The sequence below is a fragment of the Lissotriton helveticus genome, chromosome 5_1 (assembly GCF_964261635.1).
Source record: "Lissotriton helveticus chromosome 5_1, aLisHel1.1, whole genome shotgun sequence".
Classification (NCBI taxonomy): Eukaryota; Metazoa; Chordata; class Amphibia; order Caudata; family Salamandridae; genus Lissotriton; species Lissotriton helveticus.
Genome location: NC_136065.1, coordinates 1,659,447,494 through 1,659,456,871, shown reverse-complemented (window position 1 = coordinate 1,659,456,871; position 9,378 = coordinate 1,659,447,494).

Sequence of the window (9,378 nt, the reverse complement as noted above, 5' to 3'; positions counted from 1 at the left end):
TTATGCTTTTTCTCCTCTTTTAACTCTTCCTTTTGATTCACAGACAAATCATTGTCAGTTAAATCATTAACCCAGGAAGGACACACCAAGGTATTAGCTTTCCTCCTCCTGAATAATTAAAAAGGAGAAAAACCCGTGCTGGAAGGTAATTCTTTACTTTGTTAAGAATCTCACGTTTCCAACATAGATTATTAGAAACAGCACGCTGGATAGTCTCTTTCAACACCTTGTTAAGTCTTTCTACCATACCGTTGGTCTCGGGATGATATAGAGAGGATTTTTTATGTCTAATTCCTCTCTCTTTTAAGAATGCTTCCATCTCGCGAGACACCACCTGTACTCCATTGTCAGATAGTAAGGAATTTGAAAATCCTTCCCTCTCAAAAACAGATTCCAAAAACGTGATAACATCCCGAGACTCCACAGTATTCGTAATAGCAACTTCTGGCCGCCTGGAGAACATGTCTAACAGAACTAAAACATATTTATCAACACTTCCAAGAGCAATGGGTCCCAAAATATCAAAAGAGACTTCATTCCAAGGTTCTTTTGGAATATCTCTAATTACCATGGGTTGTATTCTGCATGTGTAAGTCTTATCAGCATTGCAACACTCACCACACTCACGCACAACACGCTCCACCTGAATGTCCATTCCCGGCCACCAATGCATCATCCTTAACCTCTCTTTGATTTTTGAGATCCCTGGATGACTTTTTTGAGCCAGAGAAATCAAACCCTCCTTCAAAGATAGAGGAAGAATTAGTCTAGAGCCTCTGAATATAAGACCAGCTTGATAAGATAGTTCATCTTTAACTTTCCAAAAAGCTTGTAATGCTTCATCATTCTTAGCTGAAAAAGACAGACTTTGTTAATCTTCCAAGAACAGCCTGATGTACACAATATTTGTTATCCTCTGTCAACCATTCATCTTGTTTAATAATGCCTTCTCTAATCTCACACACATCCAAATTTTCATCCTCATCTAAACTGTTCTCACAAGAGTCCGCTGAGTTAACTAATCGTGAACAGCAATCTGCTACTCAATTTCTTGAACCAGGTATATATTCCACTTTAAAATGAAATTCTTGTAAGCCTATGACCGAGCATCTGATCCTGGCAGCATCCAACCCTTTATTTTCAAAAATGTATTTTTCTTTGAGTGGTTTGTGATCCGTCTTTACCAAAAATTCACTTCCCCATATGATTATTTAAAGTTTTTGTATAGCCCATGAAACAGCTAAAGCTTCCTTTTTTATAACTGAATAGTTCAGTTCTGCACCCCTCAGAGCTCTTGATATAAAAAATATTGTTCTTTCTATGCCATTATGTCTTTGTACCAACACAGCACCAAGTCCTTTTGAGCTTGCATCAGACATAATAATGGACTCATGTCCCGGTTCAAAACTCTGAAAAGTGGAAGAATTCCTTAACAAAACTCCAATTCACAGGGCTGGACTGGGAACCAAAACAGGCCCTGGCAAAGTGCTCAGCTGCCCACACCCCCCCCCTCCGCAGGTGTTGGGGGTGCCGCCGAGCTCTTTTTCAGGGCCGGTTTTCAGCCACTTTTGTTACAGGGCCGATTTTATAGCTATGCTGCAAAAACGGCCCTTTAACAAAATCGGCCCCCAGGGGCCCAAAACCGCCCCCCCCATGCGGCGCACCGGGGGATTGCCCGGTGCCCGCTACAGCCAGTCCATGCCTGCCAATTCACATTCATCACTCCAAGCAAAGGAAACACCCTTTTTGAGAAGGGACCTTACATTTTTTGTTTTTTCAGAAAAATTGGGAATGAATTTGTTATAATACTCCATCATTCCTAGGAACTTAACAACTTCTTCTTTTGATGACGGACTAACTAAGTTGTTAATAGTTTCAACAAGATCTTTTTTAGGTTCAATTCCAGTCGGAGTTATCTTGTGACCTAAATATTAAATTTCCATCAGATTAAACTTACACTTGCTGGCTTTTAATGTGATACCATTTTCTTTGAATCTTTGCAAGACCTCACGCACCCTTTTGTTATGTACATTAACATCTTCTCCAAAATGAGGACATCTTGATAAATTTTAATGCCCAATAAACCATCTAAAATGTTCTCCATAACCCGCTGAAAGACAGCCGCAGCTGATATCAGTCCGACTGACATGCGTACATACTTAAAGGTGCCAAACGGAGTGATGAATGCTGTCAATTCTTGAGATTCATGATGAAGCCTAACTTGGTGATATGCTGAGGTGAGATCCTCTGTCGTAAAATACTTAGTCTCTTTTAACTTGGTCAACATTTCATTATTATTCAGAAGTGGATAATGATCCACCACAACATTTTTGTTTAACTCACGCAAGTCTACACAAAGGCGGACCTCACCATTGGGTTTGTTCACCATAACAACTGGAGCAAGCCATTGGGAAGCCTCAACCTCTTCTATGATGCCATTTTCTTTTAACTTATCTAATTCAACCTTCATTTTTCTTTAACAATTAAAGATACATTTCTAATCTTGCTTATAGCAGGTTTAGCATCATCTCTGATTTGATCTTGTGAATGCACTTCTTTATACAACCCAGCTGTTTCTCAAAAACATCTGGAAACTTCCTCAAATTTCGGCTTGTTTGAATCAACACTATTGACTTCAAAGTTTTCTTTTAATCTTACTGAAGGACTAGCATTTGGATCTAAGTAAACACCTAATTCTTTTTGATGTATCCAACTAATGAGTGAATCACCCCTTACAGACACATAGATTTTCCCTGCAGTGTATCTATCATGAATTGATCCATTGAAATATCCAACTAATTTGATGGGTTGTCCACCATACCGTTTGGAGAAATGCCAGGTCTTAACAACTTAATCTTAAGGGCTAATGTTTTCGCAAAGAAAGTATTTGGAATTAAAGTTATCTTCACCCCAGAGTCAAATAACATGGAGACAGAAGAGCCATCTATTTCAACAGATTCCCATGGACCACTCGTACCATCATGAATTTGCATAATGATTTCATCAACAGATGAATCATCAACAAAATCACAAGTGACTTCTTGAACTCTTTTCTTAAGATGAGATACATTTGAACTACGACAAGAGTTAGTAAAATGACCTTTCCTCCCACATTTCTTACAAGTGGATTTCCACCCAACACAATCTTTAGAATTAGCATAATGTCCAACATCACCACACCTAAAACATTTTCCTGTGTTGGAAGTAGAAGGCATACTATTGTCTTTCCATTTGAGAGCGTTGAAAATTACTAGAATCTTTCTGTACAGATTTAGAGATGTAAGTATTGACATTCTTTTTGTTAACAGAAACACTATGAGTTGTTTCTTCCTTTAAAGTGGTGTCATTTTTAGGTCTCGCCTGTCGATGCGCATGCGCATCGAGCTTGCGAGCCTATTGCGGCTTAAACAGTCTTTAACCAAGTTGCAAGGAATCGTGGCGATTCCTTGCAGTGCCCGTGACTTTTAAGCTCAATGCGCATGTGCATTGAGCTTAAAAGCGCGTGCACATCAGTTCCCTCAGCCGCAATCGCCGTCTGTTCCCTCAGCCGCATTCCTCCGACACCTTTTGAAGTGAAGCTTAGCTTCACTTCAAAGGCCCCGGCTTCTTTACACCCACATGCCGCTCTCCCCGCTCCGCCCCCTCCCCTGCCCGCCGTGTGCATTTCTCCTCCACCCCCTCCCCACAGCAATGCCCTCCGTCTTGTTTTTTAATCACGTCTATCCGCATCTGAGCTTGCTGCCATGACTTTGCAATCTCAATTATTTAGAAAACTTGCTGCCTTCTCCGAATTAACGCTGACTCCGGGTCAATCCGGCACCACCTGCACCCATCACCCTCGGCCCTCCCCGCATCCTCCATTGCAATACACCCCTTCACCCCTCCCAGACAGCGCCTGACCTCCCTCGCCATGTTTCCCGAACGACCGCAGAAACTGTAACCAACCCAACCGGCCTCAGAACGATGAAAGGCATGAAGACTATCCAACTCATGCATACGTCCCTTCCTGCAAGCCCCCCAGTACTCCCCCCCTGTTGCTCCCGTGCACCGCTGCTTCCCAACCACGTCCAGGTCCTCCCCTCCCCTTGCCCGCAAGGGTCCCCTATGGCTACTGCCTGCCCCCTCCCCCCCCCATCTGCCCTGCAACCGGACCCTTCACTACCTCCACCCCAGCTGTCCAACTTACAGCCCCCGCTTCCCCCGGGCGGTCTTCCGCCTCCGCCCCACGGGCTAATCAGTCACCTCTATCCGGACAACGAACCTCCATCGGCCAAAGCAGCAGATATGCGGCTCTCCCAGTGCTCCCCCTAACTTGCACGTGTCTACAATGCCATCTCGTTGGCAGACTTTAAATAGTCTGTTTTAAGATACTGGTTAATCATGTAGACAGTAAACTGACATTTAAGTTCCTGTTTATTCACAAACGTGACAACCAATTACTCCCAAAGCTTGCTTTATATTATACCACCGGCTTGGTCACACTGTGATTCTGGGTATGTTGATCAGTTTCCTCATTGATTATTTATTAAGATTGGGTTTCCACCTGAATGGGCTACCTCCTTGTCTCCAATATTAACTACTGTGTGGCAAACGTTCCCTTCTGTGTCTTCTACTGCACTAACCCTGTGTCTTCTGCTGCCCTTGCCCTGTGTGCTTTCTGCTGCCCTTGCCCTGTGTGTCTTCTGCTGCCCTTGCCCTGTGTGTCTTCTGCTGCCCTTACCCTCTTTGTCTTCGGCTGCCCTTGCCCACTGTATCTTGTGCTGCTCTCACCCTGTGTGTATCTTGTGCTGCGCTCACCCTGTGTGTGTCTTGTGCTGCGCTCACCCTGTGTGTGTCTTGTGCTGCGCTCACCCTGTGTGTGTCTTGTGCTGCTCCCACCCTGTGTGTGTCTTTTGCTGCTCTCACCCTGTGTGTCTTTTGCTGCTCTCACCCTGTGTGTGTCTTGTGCTGATCTCACCCTGTGTGTCTTGTGCTGTCCTCACCCCATGTGTGTCTTGTTCTGTCCTCACCCCATGCGGTGTCCTATGCTGCTCTCACCCTGTGTCCTGTGCTGCTCTCACCCTGCATGTGTGTCTTGTGTTGCTCTTGCGGCCCCCTCCACCCCTGTGTTCTCACCCCTCTCCTTGCCATGTATTTTCATCACCCCTTTCTGTCCCGTGCTTAGGAGCCGCAATCTCTGGGCATAGGAGCTATGGCAATACCGCATAATTATTATATTTGTTATCTTGAAGTAGTTTTTGTCTTGTGGGCGCTTTTCGACAGGAGCTTGTAGAACGTAGCCCTCTGTTCCCTACTGCCACATACGTAACTTTGAACTGAAGAGGTCTTAAACGAAGCGCTGTTCACTGCAAACACTTCAGGAATATTCTTCAGCGCTATACATGCAGATACGTGAACTGGCGTTGCCAATAGGTCTCGCAGTAGGAAAGTTGGAGCTATTGGTTTTGTAAATGACAAAGCCCTTTATGTTTTGAAAACAAAAAAAAAAGGCATTGTTATTTGCAATTGTAATAGCTCCAACTTTCCTACTGCGAGACCTATTGGCAACGCTAGTGCTTGCGGACATCAGCTTGACTTGTATTGACCCTGCACCCCAGCAGACATGCAAGCATCAGACATCGACAAGCATCAGACATATATATTTACCCACTCTGCTTCAGTCACCCACTTACACAAATCGCGCCGATACCCCGAGCAGCAGTGCCCGCAATACCGCACTACCAAGCCTTCTGTTATGCCACATCTCTCAGCTTACAGATCCCTTCGCTCTTTCTTTTCCTCTCAACGTTTCTGCCTCTTTCACTCTCTCTTCCAACTCTCTCCCCCCTCTCCATTTACTTACACAAATCTCGCAGATACCACAAGCAGCAGTGCCCGCACTACCAAGCCTTCTGTTATGCCACATCTCTCAGCTTACATATTCCTTCGCTCTTTCTTTTCCTCTCCACGTTTCTGCAAATCGTTCTGTTATGCCACATCTCTCAGCTTACAGATCCCTTCGCTCTTTCTTTTCCTCTCAACGTTTCTGCCTCTTTTACTCTCTCTTACAACTCTCTCCCCTCTCCATTTACTTACACAAATTGCGCAGATACCACAAGCAGCAGTGCCCGCACTACCAAGCCTTCTGTTATGCCACATCTCTCAGCTTACATATTCCTTCGCTCTTTCTTTTACTCTCCACGTTTCTGCCTCTTTCACTCTCTCTTCCAACTCTCTCCCCCCTCTCCATTTACTTACACAAATCTCGCAGATACCCCAAGCAGCAGTGCCCGCACTACCAAGCCTTCTGTTATGCCACATCTCTCAGCTTACAGATTCCTTCGCTCTTTCTTTTACTCTCCACGTTTCTGCCTCTTTCACTCTCTCTTCCAACTCTCTCCCTCCATCTCCATTTACTTACACAAATCTTGGTGAGGCACAGGCAGCAACAGTGCAAGCTTCCCTCACACACAGAGCAGGTACAGCACAGGCAGCAACAGTGCAAGCTTCCCTCACACACAGAGCAGGTACAGCACAGGCAACAGCAATGCAAGCTTCCCTCAAACACGGAGCAGGTACAGCACAGGCAGCAACAGTGCAAGCTTCCCTCACACACAGAGCAGGTACAGCACAGGCAACAGCAGTGCAAGCTTCCCTTACACATGGAACAGGTACAGCACCGACAGCAGCAGTGCAAGCTTCCCTCACACACGGAGCAGGTACAGCACAGGCAGCAGCAGTGCAAGCTTCCCTCACACATAGATCAGGTACAGCACAGGCGGCAGCAGTGCAAGCTTCCCTCACACACAGAGCAGGTACAGCACAGGCAGCTACAGTGCAAGCTTCCCTCACACACGGAGCAGGTACAGCACAGGCAGCAACAGTCCAAGCTTCCATCACACACGGAGCAGGTACAGCACAGGCAACAGCAGTGCAAGCTTCCCTTACACATGGAACAGGTACAGCACCGACAGCAGCAGTGCAAGCTTCCCTCACACACGGAGCAGGTACAGCACAGGCAGCTCTGAACAATGTGCCTGACCTTATTGCAAGGTGAACTATCCCTTTCTTTCTATAAATTGAGATAAGCCTAGTAGTGGATGTGTTAGCTCCTACTACTAGGTTCAGTGTCTATTGTCACATTTACTTTGAACTATACATTCCTAAAGCCATATGTGTGTGTGCCCATTAATCCCTGGTGCTGTACTTCACCGTCCCTCAACCCTTTTCTAGTGAAAAAAGGGGGAGGGGGATTGGCAACGCCTCACGGGAGCAACCACCATGGAGGATGTGTCAAACTGGTACTCGCTTGACTCCCCACTGTATCATCATCAGCAGTTGCCAACCGTAAAAGTAAAGGGGATCAAAACATTGTGATAAATAAAACAAAAATCCTCTCACCCTCACTCACACTCAACACCTCACCCTCACCCTCACTTACCCTCAACCGTTCACCCTCAACCCCTCACTCACCCTCACTCTCACTCACCCTCACTTACCCTCAACCCCTCAGCCTCACCCTCACTCACCCTCACTTACCCTCAACCCCTCAGCCTCACCCTCACTCACCCTCAACCCCTCACCCTCACTCACCCTCAACCCCTCACACTCACTCACCCTCACTCACCCTCAACTCCTCACCCTCACTCACCCTCAACACCTCACCCTCACCCTCCCTCAACCCCTCACCCTCACTCACCCTCATCCCCTCAGCCTCACCCTCACTCACCCTCGCCCTCACTCACCCTCACCCTCACTCACCCTCACTCACACTCACTCACCCTCACTCACCCCCACCCTCACTCACACTCACTCACCCTCACTCACCCTCACTCACCCTCACCCTCACTCACCCTCACCCACACTCACCCTCACCCTCACTCACCCTCAACACCTCACCCTCACTCACCCTCAACCCCTCACCCTCACCCTCACTCAGCCTCAACCCCTTACCCTCAATCACCCTCACCCTCACTCAGCCTCAACCCCTCGCCCTCACTCACCCTCAACCCCTCATCCTCACTCACCCTCAACCCCTCACCCTCACTCACCCTCAACCCCTCACCCTCACTCACCCTCACTCAGCCTCACCCTCACTCACCCTCACTCACCCTCACTCACCCTCACCCACACTCACCCTCAACCTCACTCACCCTCAATGCCTCACCCTCACTCACTCTCAACCCCTCACCCTCACTCACCCTCAACACCTCACCCTCACCCTCACTCACCCTCAACCGTTCACCCTCAACCCCTCACTCACCCTCACTCTCACTCACCCTCACTTACCCTCAACCCCTCAGCCTCACCCTCACTTACCCTCAACCCCTCAGCCTCACCCTCACTCACCCTCAACCCCTCACCCTCACTCATCCTCACCCTTAACCCCTCACACTCACTCACCCTCACCCTCACTCACCCTCAACTCCTCACCCTCACTCACCCTCAACACCTCAGCCTCACTCACCCTCAACGCCTCACCCTCAACACCTCACCCTCACTTACCCTCACCCTCACTCACCCTCAACCCCTCACCCTCAACACCTCACCCTCAACCCCTCACCCTCACTCACCCTCACAACACATATTGTGTTACAATAGGTGTCACATTTGCGGAAGATAAAACTATCTAGAGATGTAGCATAACGACCAGAGCTGCCATATAAGTCACGTAAATACTAAACATGTTGCATTCCAAATGCTATAGGTGTCACATTTGCAAACGTTATAACTATTGGCATTGTAAATGACAAAGCCATCAATATAGCAATTTTAACATTGCAAAAAAAAAAAAATTATGTCAGTTACAAGACCAATAACTACAACTTTTCTAATGCGATACTTATTGCATTCCAACCCCACTCATCCACGCAACGCCACTCACACACGCAACGCCACTCACACACGCAACGCCACTCACACACGCAACGCCACTCACACACGCAACGCCACTCACACACGCAACGCCACTCACACACGCTACGCCACTCACACACGCTACGCCACTCACACACGCAACGCCACTCACATACGCAACGCCACTCACACATGCAACGCCACTCACACACGCCACTCATCCACGCAACGCCACTCATCCACGCAACACCACTCATCCACGCAACGCCACTCTTCCATTTGCAAAAAGAAAAATGTCTAACTATTCTATTGCGAGACCTATTGCATTTCCAATGCTTGTTTTTAATTTCTTCAACACAAGCTTTGCTGTGTTTAAAATTCTTGCAATGGTGACTACTTCAGAAAGAGAGCTTTCCCTGGCTTTCTCTATTGAACATCCTAACATAAATTGATCACAAAGTCTTTCCTCAGTAGATGTGTCAAATGAACAAGTGGATGCCAGTTTCCTTAAAACAGAGAGATATTGTTCAACAGACTCACCAG